Genomic DNA, 16,249 nt, shown 5'->3' with positions numbered 1-16,249 from the left:
TAGAATGCAGGGGCTGGAAGGACCTCAGAGAGCATGGCCAAAGGCTCCTGCGATGGAGCTTCACGGAGCGTATATTTTGGGTCTAACCAGGGTGAAAGAGCCACAGACGAAGTCAGCACCTCTACCTCCCCACTGGTCTCAGGCCAACCTCCCAAATCACCCAAGCCCAGAGCCTTGAGACCCGCCCCCTGCAAGGCTCCTGGCCCCTCGACGACCTTCTGCCTGGGTTTCTCCCCAGCAGCAACAGCTGATCCTTGCTGCCAGAGCTCAGCCTTAGTGTTGTCAGGGTCCCACTCACAAGCCTCCCTGAGTTCCCATTGCTCCAGGATAGCTGGCCATTCCAAACCCTCCCCGACCTCTGCGGACCCCAGCCAGGCCCCACTTCTAGCCTCCAGGCAGTGGGTGTGGCCACACGAAATTCCTCGTGGTCCCCAAACATGCCATGTCCTTTCTTGCTTCTGCTTACACTGGCCCCTCCTCAGTGAAGGGACATCTTTCCTTCACCTGGATCTGTGGCAACCCCGCTGGTCCCTCAAGGGCCTGCTCACATATCTCCTCCTCCAGGAAGCTTCCCTGAATATGTGAGTCAGAAACTCATTCTCCTTTTTTAAATGGCTTTAGCACTTGCCACGTGTCAGGCACTAGGCTGGACCCTGTGTCTCATTTAACCCTCACAACCACCACAAGCATCAAGTACTTTACGTTATCCCTGTGTTATAGACAAGAAACTGAAACACAGAAAGGGCAGGTAACAGGCCCAAGGTCACACAGCTGGAAATGGACGGAGGCAGGATTTAGGCTCTGGCCATCTGGATCCAGAGCCTGAGCTCCAAACCACCGATGGCCTGACCCTAGCAGTGTTTGTACCTCTGTTAGGGGCCCCTCCCTGGCTACACGGCACTACAGAAGCTCCTCAGCGCAAGGAACACGGAGCAAGACTGGCTTCCTACAGGAGTCTTAGTATTTGCTTAGAGAGCTCAGAGAAGGATCTTTACCCCAGGCTCCTATACAGCCCTAGAGGGAAAGACAGAATTCTATTTCTATCACCCTTCAGGCCAGTTTCTGAGGAGTCTCTGCCTGGCTTCTTTTTGGCTATGGGCGTCTGGTCCCAGTCTGAGAATGGGATATGGATGGCGCAGCCAGAGGTGGGCTGAGAGCATGGCTCCCGGGGGCCCCACTAGCCCTCCAGGGAGCTCTCCCTGTGCCCCTCCAATCCCTCTTTCCTAAAGGTCACTCCATACCTTCCTCCTCTAAGAAGCTGTGCCTGCTGCCCCCAGACCTGCCTCTGTCTAGTCCCTTAATCCCCTTCCTGCCTGTCTCCTGTCCCAGCTGGAAGGTGTGTCCGGATGTCCATGCCGACTCTAAGCTTTCTGCTTGCAGCTCCCTCACACCCACATGAGGCTCTAGCTGCCCCTCCTCTTTAAAAAAAAACTTTATGGGAATTTCCTGGCGGGCCAGTGGTTAGGACTCCGGGCTTCCACTGCAGAGGGCCTGGGTTTGATTGGGGAACTAAGATCCCACAAGCCGCTCGATGCAGCCAAAAAAAGAAAAAAAATTTTTTTTAATGAAATTGATTCCCAATTTGAAGTGGCAGTGGATACAAAGATAACACAGCTTCTGACAATTTACAGAAATATTTGTTGCAATATGCGTATACATATTAAGTTTCATGCTGAATAAATAATCCCAATTTAATTTTTATTTTTATATAAAAATATAATATTGCACTCTTAACAAGACCGGTTATTTTACATATTTTCTCTTTAGATAAATGATGAACCTCAGCCTTAAAAATTCAGCTGAAGGAGGGAACAGAGGAAAAGTAACTCTGCTTTGGGGTGGTTTACTCCACGGCTTTTGTATGTACCCTGAAGGCTTCAATACTCTGGCGGGTGTCAGCCAGGCTCAGATGTGCTGAATTACCCAGAGGGTCTCAGGGCTGGGGCTGGGAGAGGAGGCCCATGCGTGCCCAAGAGGGTGTGGCTGTGTGTGTGTATGTGTGTGTGTGGCTGTGTGTGTGTGTGTGTGTGTGCGCACACACACTCACGGGTGACTATGTGAATCAATTTGTGAGTGTGTAAGTGAGATTCGTGTACACCCTTGCACAGTCTGCTTATGTACTTGAATGCCCCGGGTACGTGCGAGCATATACTCAGGAGTCCTCCCTCCCCTACATACCCAACGCCTACTCATCCCTCAGGGTGCTCCCCCACCCTGCCTCACCCCTGAAGCCTGTTCTGATCCTCCAGCTTACACTGTTCTCCCCCTGCCCTTCCCTGTTGACCCTGCAGCCCTGACCTGCTGGCCTACATCACAAACACTGTTCATCTTGTTCTGGTTCAGGCTTGGAGCTTGGTCACCCTTGCTCCCTGAGGGTGAGGCTGACTCCTTTCAAATTACCCCAAAGCCCAGCTTAGGACTGGGGACACAGCCTTGCCCAGTACATACTCATGATCTGAATTAAAGCCAGCTGCATTGAATGGAGCTGCATTTAAGTGACTAGAAACCAGAGCACGGTAGCTTTCCTCTCTCAGCTTTGAACTCTTACTCTCTGTATCTTTCCGCCTGTCCTTTCTCTGACTTACTTGCTGTCTCAATCTTCAGCTTACAGAGTACTTCCTTGTACACCCATATCTGACTCAAATCTCATGACCATTCTTTAAGATAAGAATACTTATCCTCATTGAGCAGATGAGGAAACTGAGGCTCAGGGAGGCCACGTGGTGACTCACCCAAGGTCACTCGGCCTGGAAGCAGCCCTGGAATCCTCACACCTGAATGGACACTGCGCCCCACAGTCCCTCCCCACCAGTAAGTGCCTGGGGTTAGAGGGCAATCCCTGGCTTGGGGGGGTGTTCTTCCTGACCTCCCGTACCTTCTCCATGTCCTGAGGTCACTATGGGAAGGAGATGAACCAGGGCCCCTAGGGCCGCGGACAACCCCACCCAGCCAGCACTCCCAGCTGCAGGAGGGGCAACGAGCTTGGTGGACATTGTTCCTAGCCTGTGGTTACTGATTTGACAACAATCCCTTTCCTCTCCAGCCAGCCAGGGAGTTAATGATTAAGAAAGGGATTAAATATTAACCACCTGTCGGGTCATGGCGTAATGTCTCTGTCTGCACCTGAGCCTACCTAAAAATACCTCCCACCTGCTGTGGGCCGGTCTCACACAGGGCCCATAAGCCCCTTGCTCTGGCCATCACCTCCCCATGCAGCCACCCTGGCCCTGGCCCTAACCCACCTTCTTCTCCCCATGCCCACCCCATCAGCCTCTCCCATATCCACAGCACAGATCCAAGAAGCTTCCCCGTAGCTTGGCAGCTGCAAGCCACACTGCTGGACGCACTCCTGGTGGGCTTTCTGAAGGAGGAGGACTTGCCTGGAGCTAACTGCTGTGTGTTCCTGGAGACTGGAGGGTCAGTAGGTTGCATTCCTATGTGCGATCTAGTTTATCGGTGTTCTTATCTCCACCTAGAGACCTCTCTGAATATACACATACCAGGCCCCAACACCCTGGGCTACAAGGATTTATTTCACTAAAGAAATCACAAAAGAGCAGCACCCTCCCCAGTCAAGCTCTTCTTTTCCAGTGAGGATCTGGGCGCCGGCTGCCTCCGGGAAGTCTCTGAGACTAACCTAGCCCTAGGCACTTGTGGACCTTGCTCCCCCAGCTTCCCTCAGCCGTGGGTGATTCAAGCTGGCGTGGGCTGTTGCATAGCTGCAGGAAACTGTCTGCTTCTGTTAGAACCATCCTTTCAAGTTCCATCGTGCAGCCCATGTGGTCCTCCAGAGGTGGAGGCGGGAGAGGGACAGCTCTATCGCACCCAAGCCCGTGGTCAGCCTCCCCACTGCGGGAACCACAGACAGTATGACACAGGGCTCACTCAGTCCTTTTCTAGCAAAACTGAATTCTCTACTCAAGTAATAACTGTACTGAAAAGCTCTGTTTCTGCTCAGGGGGAAGCCCCGAGTTTGCCTGCTGAACACCCACATGGCCTTGTACTACCCTCCCGATATATATCCTGCAGAACTGCATTCCCACTGCAAGCCTGGGGACAGCCATTATCATCCCCATTTTACCAATGGGAAAACTGAGGCTGGGTGAGGTTAAACAGCTAGAAAGTGGCAGAGGCTGGCTTGCCTGACCCAAAAGCCATACAAAATTTCAAAGAACCTAGCACCAAACCTCAAATTCAGCTCTTCAAGCCAGTTACCGTGTCATTCCTCCTTCCTTTTAACTTTCTCTCACCTATATTGATACTTGTACTCTTAATCCCATAGGGCCTCCCCAAGTGGGACTCTTCCCAGCAAACGTGCTCCTTGTTTCCTATGATCTGAGGATGTAACCCAAGGAGACTCCACAAGGAGTCTCAGGAACTCTGAACTGGGATTTCCAAGTCCCTCCTAAAATAGGGCTCATCACTTGAAGACGTCTTGCTACGGTTCTCGCAAGAGACTTCTAGAAGGACATACCACCTCCCTTCTTTCTGCAGGTTGTAAATCATCTTACCAGACCCAGACCGCTTAGAATCAGCATTGCACAGTGGTTTCCTCACACCATCGCTTGTGTTTACAAATGAGGAAAGCAAGACCCCTAGAGGTCAAGTACCTCGCTGGCTGGGGGGCTCCCACATGAGTTCCTCAGGGCAGCAGGGGCACGGAGTGTGGGATGGCCTCGGCTTGGCACCAGTGGGGGCTTCCAAGCCTGGGAAGTTTTCCTTTAGGGGTTACAGCCCCTGTCTGAGACTCAGAGCAGAGCCCCTCCCCCCAGCTCACCCTGGCAGCCTCCTCCTCTCCCCTCTGCCCCAGCCCCCCTCCCTAGGCCACTGCCCCCCAGCCTCTGCCTTCCCCCACCCTTGACAGTGACCCTGAGGAAGCCCAGGAAACTTCTTAGCCATATACAGTGTTCTCATCTCCACCCGCCCCCCTCATACAGCCTCGGACGCGGGCCTCCCGGTGGGGAGGCAAGTGCCGCCCAGGCCCCGCCCCTTCACTCTGGCTCGAAGGCTTGATCACCGCCCTGTCCTTGGGCTCTGCATTTCTGCTTCTGACTTTCTCACTTACACAGTCACTGACAAGCACTCACAAATTTATGTGAATCCAGCAGAGCAGGAAGGAGCGAAGCCACCACCCAGGGCCGAGACTGGTTTTAAAGGGACGACTCTCAATTTTTTATTTGCATCTCTTTTGCACATATTTGCATGGTAGCTTTGCAAGCTCTCCATTTTCCCAAAGAACACAGGGAAGTAACGGATGTGGAGGCCCCAGGGGGCACTGAGGCGTCAGTGAGGTTTCCAAACGCCTTGAGTGGGTCTCAGGATCCGGGTTTTGGAGTGCAGGAGGGAGTAGGGACGGGGCAGAGCACCAAGTCGAATGGGGGGGAGGAGCAAGGTAGGGGGAGGGGGAAGCAGCAGATTCTGGGCGGGGCCTGGAGGAACCTCAGGGGCCTTGGCTGCCTTCCTGTGGCAGAGGCTTCTGCTCCGGGTACCTATTCACTTGCAGGCCATTGCCGGCCTGGGGGTGGGTAGGGGTAGGGGTAGGGGGTTGAGTTTGCAAAAGTTCAGGTCCGTGGCAAGGCACAGCTCTGGGGGGCCAAGTAGGGAAGGTAGTGGAGAAGCATGAGGATGGGCAAAGGGGGAACACAAGAGACACAGAGGCAGGGCTGGAGGAAAAGGACACCCAGGAGAGGATGCCCCGAGACTGAAGGTTCTGGGGGAGGTGGGTCCTGCCCTTTAGGTGGGCCAAACATCAGAGGCCCAACACTACCTGCCCTCCCACGCTGCACATCAGTTCTCAATTTATTCCCCACAGAACCTGAGACAAGATTCCAGGCAGCTAGAGCTCCGGCCTGGCTCTGTACCCCTGGCTGGATGACCTTGGGCAAGTCTCTGTCTCTCTCTGGGCCTTACTTTCCTCTTCAGTAAATCATCTAGGGAGCAATTGATTTCCATGGGCCCACTCCTGTTCCACCCTGGCCAAGCCTCTCCTGGTTCCCTGGGGGCTCAGGAAACTGTAGTGCTTACCTCCAGATCAAGTTCAAATCTGAGTGTTCAGGATTCTTCTGGATCTGGTACCATCCAACCTAATCAGCCTCATCTTTCCCTGTTTTCAACAGTCCAGGAGACCCAGCTCCTCCCTGCCCCTTGGTCCTTGCTCCAGCCTCCTTTCGTCTCTCCACAAAGAGCCCCCATTTCTGGAACACCTGTTCCCTCCAGCAGGCCTGGCTTTATGGATGTGTGATCCGTGCAGCTATACAAGTCCCTGCACTTAGAAGGACCCCATGCTCGGTTTAATACTCTGTTGATGCCATCCCGGAATTTAAAAAGTTTGAACAAGGGGCTTCCAATTTTCATTTTGTCCTGGGCTCCCCAAATTATACCCCAGTCCTGCCTTCCTCTCCTCCCATCAGGCCCTCCTCAGTCCCACCTCCCTGTGGAGCCCTCACCGACCCAGGAGAAGATCTGCACTGGGATGGCCAGAACTACCCACCCACCGGGCAGAAGCAGAGATCCTCTGCACATCATAGAGGCCCAGGCCTTATGTCACCTGGGGAGGATGGCTCAGGAACTGCCAGGGGATGTGGAGAACAGAAGGAGGCAGAAACCCTGAGTCTGTCTTAGAAGGAAAGCTGACTTCTGTTCCAGAAGCCTCTAGTCTGATGGGGAGGCCAAGCACCTGACCCAGGAAGGTCCTCATCTCATGAGGGCACAGTGGGGCTGGTTGAAAGTGAATACCCCTTTCCTCCTCCCTGCGACCCTTGCTGGGAACAGTGAGAGGAGATGCGGGCTGCTTCTGGGGCTGGAGAAGCAGAAGCTGGGGATGCCACCCACCCCGGATCCTCACCCTGCAGAGCTCTCACTCCAAAAGCATCTCTTGGAACATCTCCAAATAGAAGCCTGTCTACCAACACACCGAGGCCCCAAGGCAAGGCCTTTCCTGCTAGCAAACAGCCTCACTGAGAGCAGTGGCCGGGTCCCTCTGGCTGTAGCCTCTGCGGCTCCCTTTCCTTCAGAAGCCTGGATCAGTCATCCTCCCTTCTCCTCACTCCCTGGCCCTAAGGGTATGCGGTCTGGCCTCCCCAGGGCCCCTCACCCACTCTGGAGCCACAAAGGGTGCAGGGCAGTGGCATGAGCTTCTGTTCACCTGGTGGAGCCTGATTGTCATGTATGCAGGGGTGGGGCTACAGGGGCTGCAATCCTGCTGAGACCCCAGGGCAATGACCTCAGGGCCCCCAGTGATGGGCCAGTCCTAGACCCCACCCCGGGACTGGGGGAGGGGAAGTGGGATGAGCTGGCTGGACCACCCCAACTCCCTCTGGCTTCCCCTCCCAGCACCTTCTTTAACCACAGCGTTTGCCGCATCAGGTACCTGCTGCCTGCCTCTGGGCCTCTGCTGCTAATGGACCCTGTCTCTACCAGGCTAATCCGCTCATCACTGAACATCTGCCTTGAGAATCTCTTTCCCCAGGAAGCCTTCCCTGAACCTCAGGGTCACTTTAGTGTCTCCCTGGCCTTTCCCATGCTGCTCCTTCAGAACGTACTCGCCTCTGTCCTGATCAACTGGGGCATCTGCTCTCCATGACCGCTGGCAGGTCTGCAGCTGGGATGAAGCTCTCGGGTGTGACTGGGGCAGGTGGGAGTGGGGACAAGTTGCGGTTTCTTCCTTCAGATACGCGGGAAGTGTGGGTCCCATCTGCCATAAGGATAAGAGCTGCTACGTATGAACCGATGTTCCTACAGAGTAGGTGGTCACAGGGGATGAAGCTGGGGCTCATCTGGATAAAGTGACCTGCTCAAGTCACCCTGGCCAGAAAGAAGGTCTGCCTGCATGAGCTAAGTGATGTCCGAGACCTCAGCTGCCTGACCCAGATATGTCCTGCCCTGAGGCAGGGGCTGAACTTGCTGACCCCTCAAGGGCCTCCAGGTGACCACAAGCTGAGGCTCCAACTGATTTGCAGCCCCCTGACCCGGTCTGCAGCAAGGCAAGTGTCCTCCCTCCCTCCCACCAGCCCAACTGGCTCCCAGTTCAGCTGCAGAAACGGCTCAACGTCTCTCTGGAGCCCAAACAGGAAGCTGGGGAGAAGGGGGCCAACGGCTGGGGATCTCTGAGGCTCCGCCAGGAAACACGTGGGGAGGTGTCAGGGGCAGAGTTGGGCCTGCTCACCCCGCAGCTCCCACGCTGGGAGCCCACCACAGGCACCGAACACCTCCAACCCACCTCCCTGCGGGCAGGGGCTCAGGACGGCGCTGGGGAAACAGTGTCCTCTTACGGGAGAGAGTCTTTTAGAACCCTCGCTCCTGGGTGACTTTTCTTCGTCTTTTCGTAGATTTTATATTTTAGGACAGTTTTAGATTCACAGCAAAATTGCACAATAAGTGCAGAGAGTTCCCATACCCACCCCTGCCCCGACCCATGCAGTGCACAGACTCCCCCATTAGCAACATCCTCCGCCAGAGTGGCATGTTTGTGACAGCTGATGAACCTGCATGACACCTCATTATCACTCAAGGCCCACAGTTTACATTAGGGTTCACTCTCGATGTTGTGATGTTGTATATTCTTTGGGTTTGGCCAAATGTGAAATGCCATGTATCCACTACTCTAGTATCCCGTAGAGTAGCTTTACCACCCGCTGAAGTCCTCTGTGCTCTGCTTAGTCATCCTTCTCTCCTCTTTAACCCCCGGCAACCACTGATCTTTTCACTGTCTCCATAGTTTTGCCTCTTCCAGAATGTCATCTAGTTGGAATCACACGGTACGTAGCCTTTTCAGATTGGCTTCTTTCCCTTAGAAATATGCATTTAAGTTTCCTCCACGTCTTTTATGGCTTATTATTCATTCCCTTTAGTACTGAATAAGATTCCGTTGTCTGGGTGTACCGGAGATTATTTATCCATTCACCTACTGAAGGGCACCTTGGTTGCTTCCAAGTTGTGGCAATTATGAACAAAGCTGCTATATGTATCTGTGTGCAGATTTTTGTGTGGACATAAGTTTTCAGCTCATTTGGGTAAGTATCAAGGAGTGTGATTGCTAGATCATAAATAGCATATTTAGTTCTGTAAAAAAAATTGCCAAACTGCCTTTCCAAGTGCTGCACCATTTTGCATTCTCACCAGCCAATAATGGTAGTTCTTGATGTTCCACATCTTCGCCAGCATTTGGTGTTGTCAGTGTTCCAGATTTTGGCTATTCTTTTGCGGTAAGCGGGCCTCTCCCGTTGCGGCCTCTCCCGTTGCGGAGCACAGGCTCCGGACGCGCAGGTTCAGCGGCCATGGCTCACGGGCCCAGCCGCTCCGCGGCACGTGGGATCTTCCCGGACTGGGGCACGAACCCGTGTCCCCTGCATCGGCAGGCGGACTCTCAACCACTGCGCCACCAGGGAAGCCCCAGAATTTGACTATTCTAACAGGTATGTAGTGGCATTTTGTTGTTGTTTTAATTCATAATTCCATAATGGCATATGCTGTTGAGCTGGGTCAATTTTAAGGCAGGTTTTTCTTCAGATAATCCTGAGATCATATTAACTTCATTTCTTATCAGGCCACCCTTGAGGGTCAAGTACCCAGGATGGAGACCTGCCTGAATTTCAGGCATTGTTCTGTCACTGGCTCACCATTGGCCTTGGCAAGTCACTTACCAACCTGGACCTCAGTTTCTTAGCCTATAAAATGGAGCTCACAGCACTCTTCCCCTCTGGGGAGAGGGGTGCCTCTGTTCACTAGGTTATGGTCATGGCTCTGCATGGTGGTCAGTGGTGAGTGAAGCCAGGGACCACAGGCTGCCTCACGTGGTGCTGGGCCAGCAGTGACTGCAAACTTGAGAGCCCCACAGGCCAGGACTGAGGAGAGAGTCAGGGGGTCACCTCCCTGAAACTGAACCCCCCCGCAGATCCCCAGGCCCTCCAGGACTGGCCAGCAAGGCGTGGCACCTGTCCACGAATCTGCCCCAGTGATGTAGGAGGCTCCTGAGAGAGGACAGGAAGGCAGGACTCGGCAGAGAGCACCTGGCCACGGAGGGAAGCCTGGGGCCAGAGGCTCCGAAAGCAGGACAGCCAGTGGTGGGTCACGCGAATTGCAGGCAAACCGCAGGCAGACAGACAGAGGTCCTCCTGGTTCTTGTCTTCATTCAAAGGAGCCTGTGCTCTGGAAGGTTTAGCTCAAGTGGGAGAGAGGGCCCCCAAAGCCTTGAGGGCTGGCCCGGGCCCCTCAAAGTCCTCCTGAGCCAGTTGCGGGGGAGGAAGAATCAGCAGGCAGGACCCCCCTCGCCCATGCCCTTCCTGAGGTCCATAGGCCCTTTAGCCTCTTGTTCCCAGCCAGGCCTTGCTCTCAGCAAGACCCAACAAAACCATACCCACCTCCCACAAACTGTCATTTCATCTTTTTTTTTTTTTTTTTTTTGACACTTCAGAAAAAGAGCAGAATGGCTTTTAATCCCAAGTGCTCAGATAACATCTGTTGGCATTTAAAAAATGAAGGCAGGGACTTCCCTAGTGGTCCAGGGTAAAGAATCTGCCTTCCAATGCAGGGGACGCGGGTTCGATCCCTGGTCGGGGAACTAAGATCCCACATTGCCACGGGGCAACTAAACCCACGTGCCACAACTACTGAGCCCGTGCACTCCGGAGCCCGCGCACCACAACTAGAGAGAAGCCCGCGCACTGCAACGAAAAATTCCGCATGCTGCAATGAAGATCCCACGTATCACAACTAAGACCCGACAAAGCCAAATATAAATAAATAAATAAATATTAAAAATATTAAAAAATAAAATAAAATGGAAAATGAAGGCATACCTTGTTTTATTGTGCTTCACCGATATTGCGTGTTTTTTTTACAAATTTGAGGGTTTGTGTCAACCCTGCATTGTCATATGACAACATCTTTTTTGGCAAATAAAGTATTTTTAAGTTAAGGTATGTACATTGCTGTTTTAGATATATGCTACTACACATTGAACACAGCATAGTGTAAACATAACTTTTCTATGTGTTGGGAAACCAAAAAAAAAAAAAAAAGTGTGTGACTCGCTTTATTGAGATATTTACTTTATTGCAGTGGTCTGGAACCGAATCCACAATATCTCTGAGGTATGCCTGTAATAATATATGTACATGGTAGGAAAGTCCAAAGAGAAAGGTTTAAAATAAAACTCTCCCCTGCCTGGCCTTCAATCTTTCCCAACCTCTGTCTGAGGGTAACCAGGTAACAGTTTCTTGTGTAGCCTGCCTGAAAAAAATGTTAGGCCAACACTAGCATGTACTGCACGCATGTGTATCTGTTAAACAGAACGTACAGGAAAAGAAGTTGTATTGTAACACACAGATCTTCCCTTGCTCTTGTAACCTCACAGCTTACACATCCCTCTGATCAGCACACGCAGACCCAGCCCATTCTTGGGCCATGTGGAATCTACCATTTCACAGACATGCTGTTGCAGGGCTGGGCCCCTGCAAACAGGCGTCTATGTGATGTCCAGTCTCTTGTTAGAGCATTTTAAATGCTCGTTCACCTCTTTGCTAATCACCACCCCCCTGCACCGGTCACCCTTGGGCCAGAATCTCTTGGGCCCATCTCAGAGCCCAGGAATCAGAGTTGCAATTAAACCAATGCAGGCAGTGAGAGCTCCTGGGGGCAGGTTAGCCTGGTGGCCTTGGGCAAGGCATGAACTTTCCCTGAACCTCAGTCTCTGCCTCAGTAATATGGGGTCATCGTCTCTGAAAGTGGAGGTAGAGATTTTTAAAAGACAGTGTGGTCTAATTAATGGGCTTCCTTTACCCTTCTGGAACTTGAAGGCCATTTGATGGAATAAAACTTCCCCTTGGGCCTCCAGGGAACAGGGGAATCACAGATGAGGAAACAGAGGCACAGAGAGATTGAGGAACTTGCCCAAGGTCACACAGCTGATAAGTGGGAAAACTGGGATGGAACCAGTCAGGTTGGCTCCAGAGTCCGTATTCTGGAAAACCAGATGGACGGCGATGGCTGCGGGAAGGCATGGTGTGCCGGAGTGTCCAGGGCTGGAGGAAGCCGGGCGGAGAAGGGGCAGGAGGTGAATAGGGGCTAAGGGAGGGCAGAGGTATCTTCTAAACTGGACGAGGTGTGTGAGCTCACCCACCGCTCACCCAGGGGAGGGCGAGGAGGGTTCCCAGCACCTCTGCATCCCTCCTCCTCCCTGGAGCCCAGGGCCAGGGCGGCCCTCTGTGGACTTCCAACTTTACTACAAGTGACCAGAGGAAGGTTGGCAGCGATGGTGCTGAGTGGGGAAGAGAGTGGCTCCTTAACGCTATCTAGTGTCATTTGTGTGCCAGGTGTGGTGCATTTTATGTCATTTAACCCTGGCACAGCAGACAATTTTGCTGCTGGGCGAGGCTAGCCATTCCAGTTCATGGACCAGCCCCTGCTCCCTGAGGGTGGGTGACTGCCATGGGCCCAGTGTGGCAGGGGAACAGAGGGAGGAAGATGACGTGCTCCAGGGCCCTCAGGACCTCATAGGCCAGGGTGAGCCAGCAGGATGCTTCCTCTGGAGGGGGATGGAGAACCAGAGAGCCAGCCTTAGGCCACTTCTCCCTTTCCCCGGGCTCCCCCTTCCTTCCTGCTGCCCTGCCCTGTCTCTGACTTTGGCCAGGCTGACAGATGTCTCCTGAGTCATCTTCGCTTTCTAGCTTTCTGGGTTTTACTCACTTGTCTCCCGAGTTTGAGTTGCCACCTTGGTGAGAATTCTCTCTCTCCCTCCCTCCTGTACACTCACAAGGACACACAACCAGCTCAGTGAGAACTCCAAAGGACTCTCAGGGAAGGACCTCAAGGTTAAGGGGACCCTGACCCTCCCAGCCCACTGGAAGCTCCCAGGCCGAGCCTCGGCTGCAGGGTCTCTGGGTCAGAGCCTAGCTTTCCTGGAGCGGAGCAGCCCACCCACATTCTGTGACACCTCCGGCTTCAATCGTGTGCTCCCCTGCCACATAATGGCAGTAAGAAAGCCACCTTCTAGGGCTAGTGCGAGGCTGACAGGCGATAACAGCTTCAAGGGACTGGGTTTGGTGGAGAATATGCTGCGTAGATGGTGGCCATTATTATTGAAGTGAACAGCCGGGCAAGAAGGGACGGCTGTGCGTGGCCAGAGGTCAGGTTGCGTGTCCAGAAGCACCTCAGGAGCTCAGAGCAGGGAGAAAGGACTCTAGCCCGGAGCAGTCTGGGAGGCTTCCTGGAAGAGAGGGCCTCAGGTGCAGTGCTGAAGGGCTGAGCGGCTGGGAGCTTACTGGAAGGCAGGCATCCAGGCTGGGGATGAGGTGTGGGGGGGCAGGGAGGAGGTGCACCTTTGTGTGTATGTGAGAAAGGGGCAGAGACAGCTGGCCCTGAGGCCACCCCAAGGATGTAAGCAGGTGAGCGGTGAGTCCATACTGGCTCAGTGCAGGGCGATGGGCTCCATGCCAGGCAGAGGCCTCTGGGACACAGGGATACCAGTCCCCAAAGGCTTTAAAGAGAGAGCAGCTCTGGGGATGAAGAAGGTGGCATAGCTTGTTTGTGTTGGGGGGGGGGATGTATGGCCTATGGCGAGCCCAGGAGGAGCTCAGGTACACCCTGCTGGGTTCTCCTCTCCGTCCCGTCCTTTGGGCCCAGATGGAGAGCTGGGGATGCCCATTCCCTGTAGAGTTCTTGTGACCCCCTGGCCTTGGCCTCCTTGGCCTCCACTATCACCCCCTCCCAGGACAGCCCATAGGGCCTGAGGCAGCAGGAATGGAGGACCGGAAGGGCCACGCTGTCCAGGGCCTGCCTGTGGCGGGTGAGAGACGGGCCCAGCGCGGTGTTTACATTTTCCCTCCTTTCCTTCTGGTGGCCCTGCCAGCCGGCAGTTACACCACTGCGGTTTGTTGGCCCCGGGGAGTGCCTTCCTTACATAACCCCTGACACAACGGCTCCTGAGACACACACACTCACTGGCACACGCACATGCGCAGACTCACACCCTGTGCACACGTACACACTCACCCATGTGCTCTCGCTGAGACGCACCTACACGGTCTCACATCTTCAACGGGCAACACTATTGTCTCGGGAAGGTTTCTGCTGTCCTGGCCCCCAGTCACACGGATGGGGGCCTCCCTCCTGGTTTCAGGGGAAGAGTCTTCCCCCCTCCTTGCCCTCAAGCCCCAGGTGCTCTGAGCCAGTGGGACTGACCCAGGCCTGCCCGGGGCTGTCAGGTGACAGCCTCAGTCTTTGGCTCCATCTGGGGGGTGGGGAGTGGCGGGGGGTGGGCAGGGGAGTGGACAGCAGTGAGCTGCCTTCCCAGAGCCTGGGGGTGTGGGGAGTTGGGGCTCAGCACGGGAGGAACTGAGAACAGGAAAGGGAGACAGAAAGACCAGACCCCAGGGGGCAGCCCCTGTTACCGGGACCCCAGAAACTCAGCACAGGCACACAGGGAGCGAACAGGGGTGGAAATGGCCTCGGAGGCCCAGAGATGGGATGAGGGTGGAGGTGGGAGGTATTCAGTGCAACATTTTGGGGGGTTTTCTACGATGGCCGGTTTCAAGATTTTAAATGCACATTACCCTCTACAGAAACACGTGGGCTGCCTCGCAACTCAGCGACACTTCCTCCGCGGATTCATCTGAGGCAAATACTCACCCAGGGGCCTGTGAATAAGCATGTTCGCGCTGCATCGCTCGTAAAAGTGAAACGGTGCAGAGCCTGCGTGGCTACCAGCAGGCCCTCCCTCCTGCTGTGGGTACCACGCTGCCATGAAAGAAGGTGCTGGCACGCTGAGTGAGGACCCATGGACAGGACAGCACTCACTCTCTGTGAACTGCAAGTGTGTGTGAATTTGTACAGACATAGCTGCACAGTCAAATCCCTGGAACTCCTCACCCAGCGCGGTTACTGTGTGGTCAGCTCTGCAGAGTGGGTCTCAGGAGGAGTGCTTCCATCTGCACACGTTGGAACACACTGCCTGCTGGTTGGGTATTCAGAACAAGCATGCATGAGTTTGGAATAAGAGGCAAAACTCAAGGGGAGGTCACGTCTACCAAGGAGCAGTGCATTTCTCCCCTGTTCTGAACGGTCTCGCAGGTGGGGAGGGCACAATGGCCCCACCACTCCTGAGCTGGGACACCTTGGGCATGTGTCTTCATTTCTCTGAGCTGCATCTTCTGCATGTGTCAAATGGGAGCGGACAGTACCACGCTCATTGTGAGGTGGTGGGCGGGGGAGCTGATTTGGTTGTACAAACAGTTACTGAGGCCCTTCGAGGGGCCAGGCTGGGGCATGCAAGGAGGATGCATGTTATGCCATTCTTGCTCTGAAGGAACTTCCAGGCCAGTGAGGAAGACAGAGACGTAAGCAGCTGGTGTAGGACAACGTGCTCTGTGCTCCTACAAAGGCCGGCACGGGGCCCTGGCGGGCTGGGGGCGGGGTAAGTGGAGGGGCTATAGATCTGAGGTTGATTTTCAGCTGAGGCAGAGGAAGCAGGGGGACGTGGCAGGGGGCGGGGATGTCCCAGGCAGGGGCGCGGGCGGAGCAGAGGCCCAGGGCTGTGAAGAGCCGTAGCATCTTCACATTGGTGAAGGCCACTGGTGTTCCAGGGCAGGTGAGGAGCTGTGAGGGTTGAGGCACAGCCCCAAAGAGCACATCTGGAAGCTTGGATTTGAGCTGCGGGTGAGCGCACCGGTAGGGCCACAGGGCAGGAGGGGCATGATGGCCTACGTGCTTAGCGGCAGGCTCTGGGGATGGTGGCTGGGGGGAGGAGATGGGGGCTGGATCCCCCGCTGTCTAGGTGAGGAGGAGCCTGGGCTGCTGAGGCTGAAAGACAGAGAAGCGGGAGGGAGTGTCCAGGCCTGGTTAGAAAGCAGAGTCCTTCGGTTCAGGCAGCCTGAGGGAAGGGATAGAAGGAGGCGAGAGGAAGACTCCAGGAGGACCCCAGGTTCTGGCGTGGGTGACTGGGTGGATGTGGTGTCACAGCTGCGGAGACAGGGACACCGGGAGGGGTGGGAGTGAGGGTCCATGTCTCTGGGCTGTCCAAGAGGAGGCGGTCCCAGGCCGCTGGGCAGGGCTGTGAGGTGCTACCAGGGGTGGGCAGTCCCTTCATCTCTCCTCCACCGGCATTTACAGTCTATGGGACAAAGGGGCAGTTTAGGAATATTTTGGACTCTCTTGGCTTGTCCTAGGACCTGCTTTGTCAAAGGACAACCCTTCAAGGGTTGGAATGATGGAAGCTTCCTTCCTTACAGTTGTTTGCATTTCCAGAATAGCAGTG

Source organism: Aethalodelphis obliquidens, unplaced genomic scaffold (assembly GCF_003676395.1).
Source record: "Aethalodelphis obliquidens isolate GAN/ISIS:26980383/991018 unplaced genomic scaffold, ASM367639v1 scaffold12, whole genome shotgun sequence".
NCBI classification, from domain to species: Eukaryota; Metazoa; Chordata; class Mammalia; order Artiodactyla; family Delphinidae; genus Aethalodelphis; species Aethalodelphis obliquidens.
The sequence above is the reverse complement of the archived record's forward strand: the minus strand, read 5'-3'. Positions refer to the sequence as shown.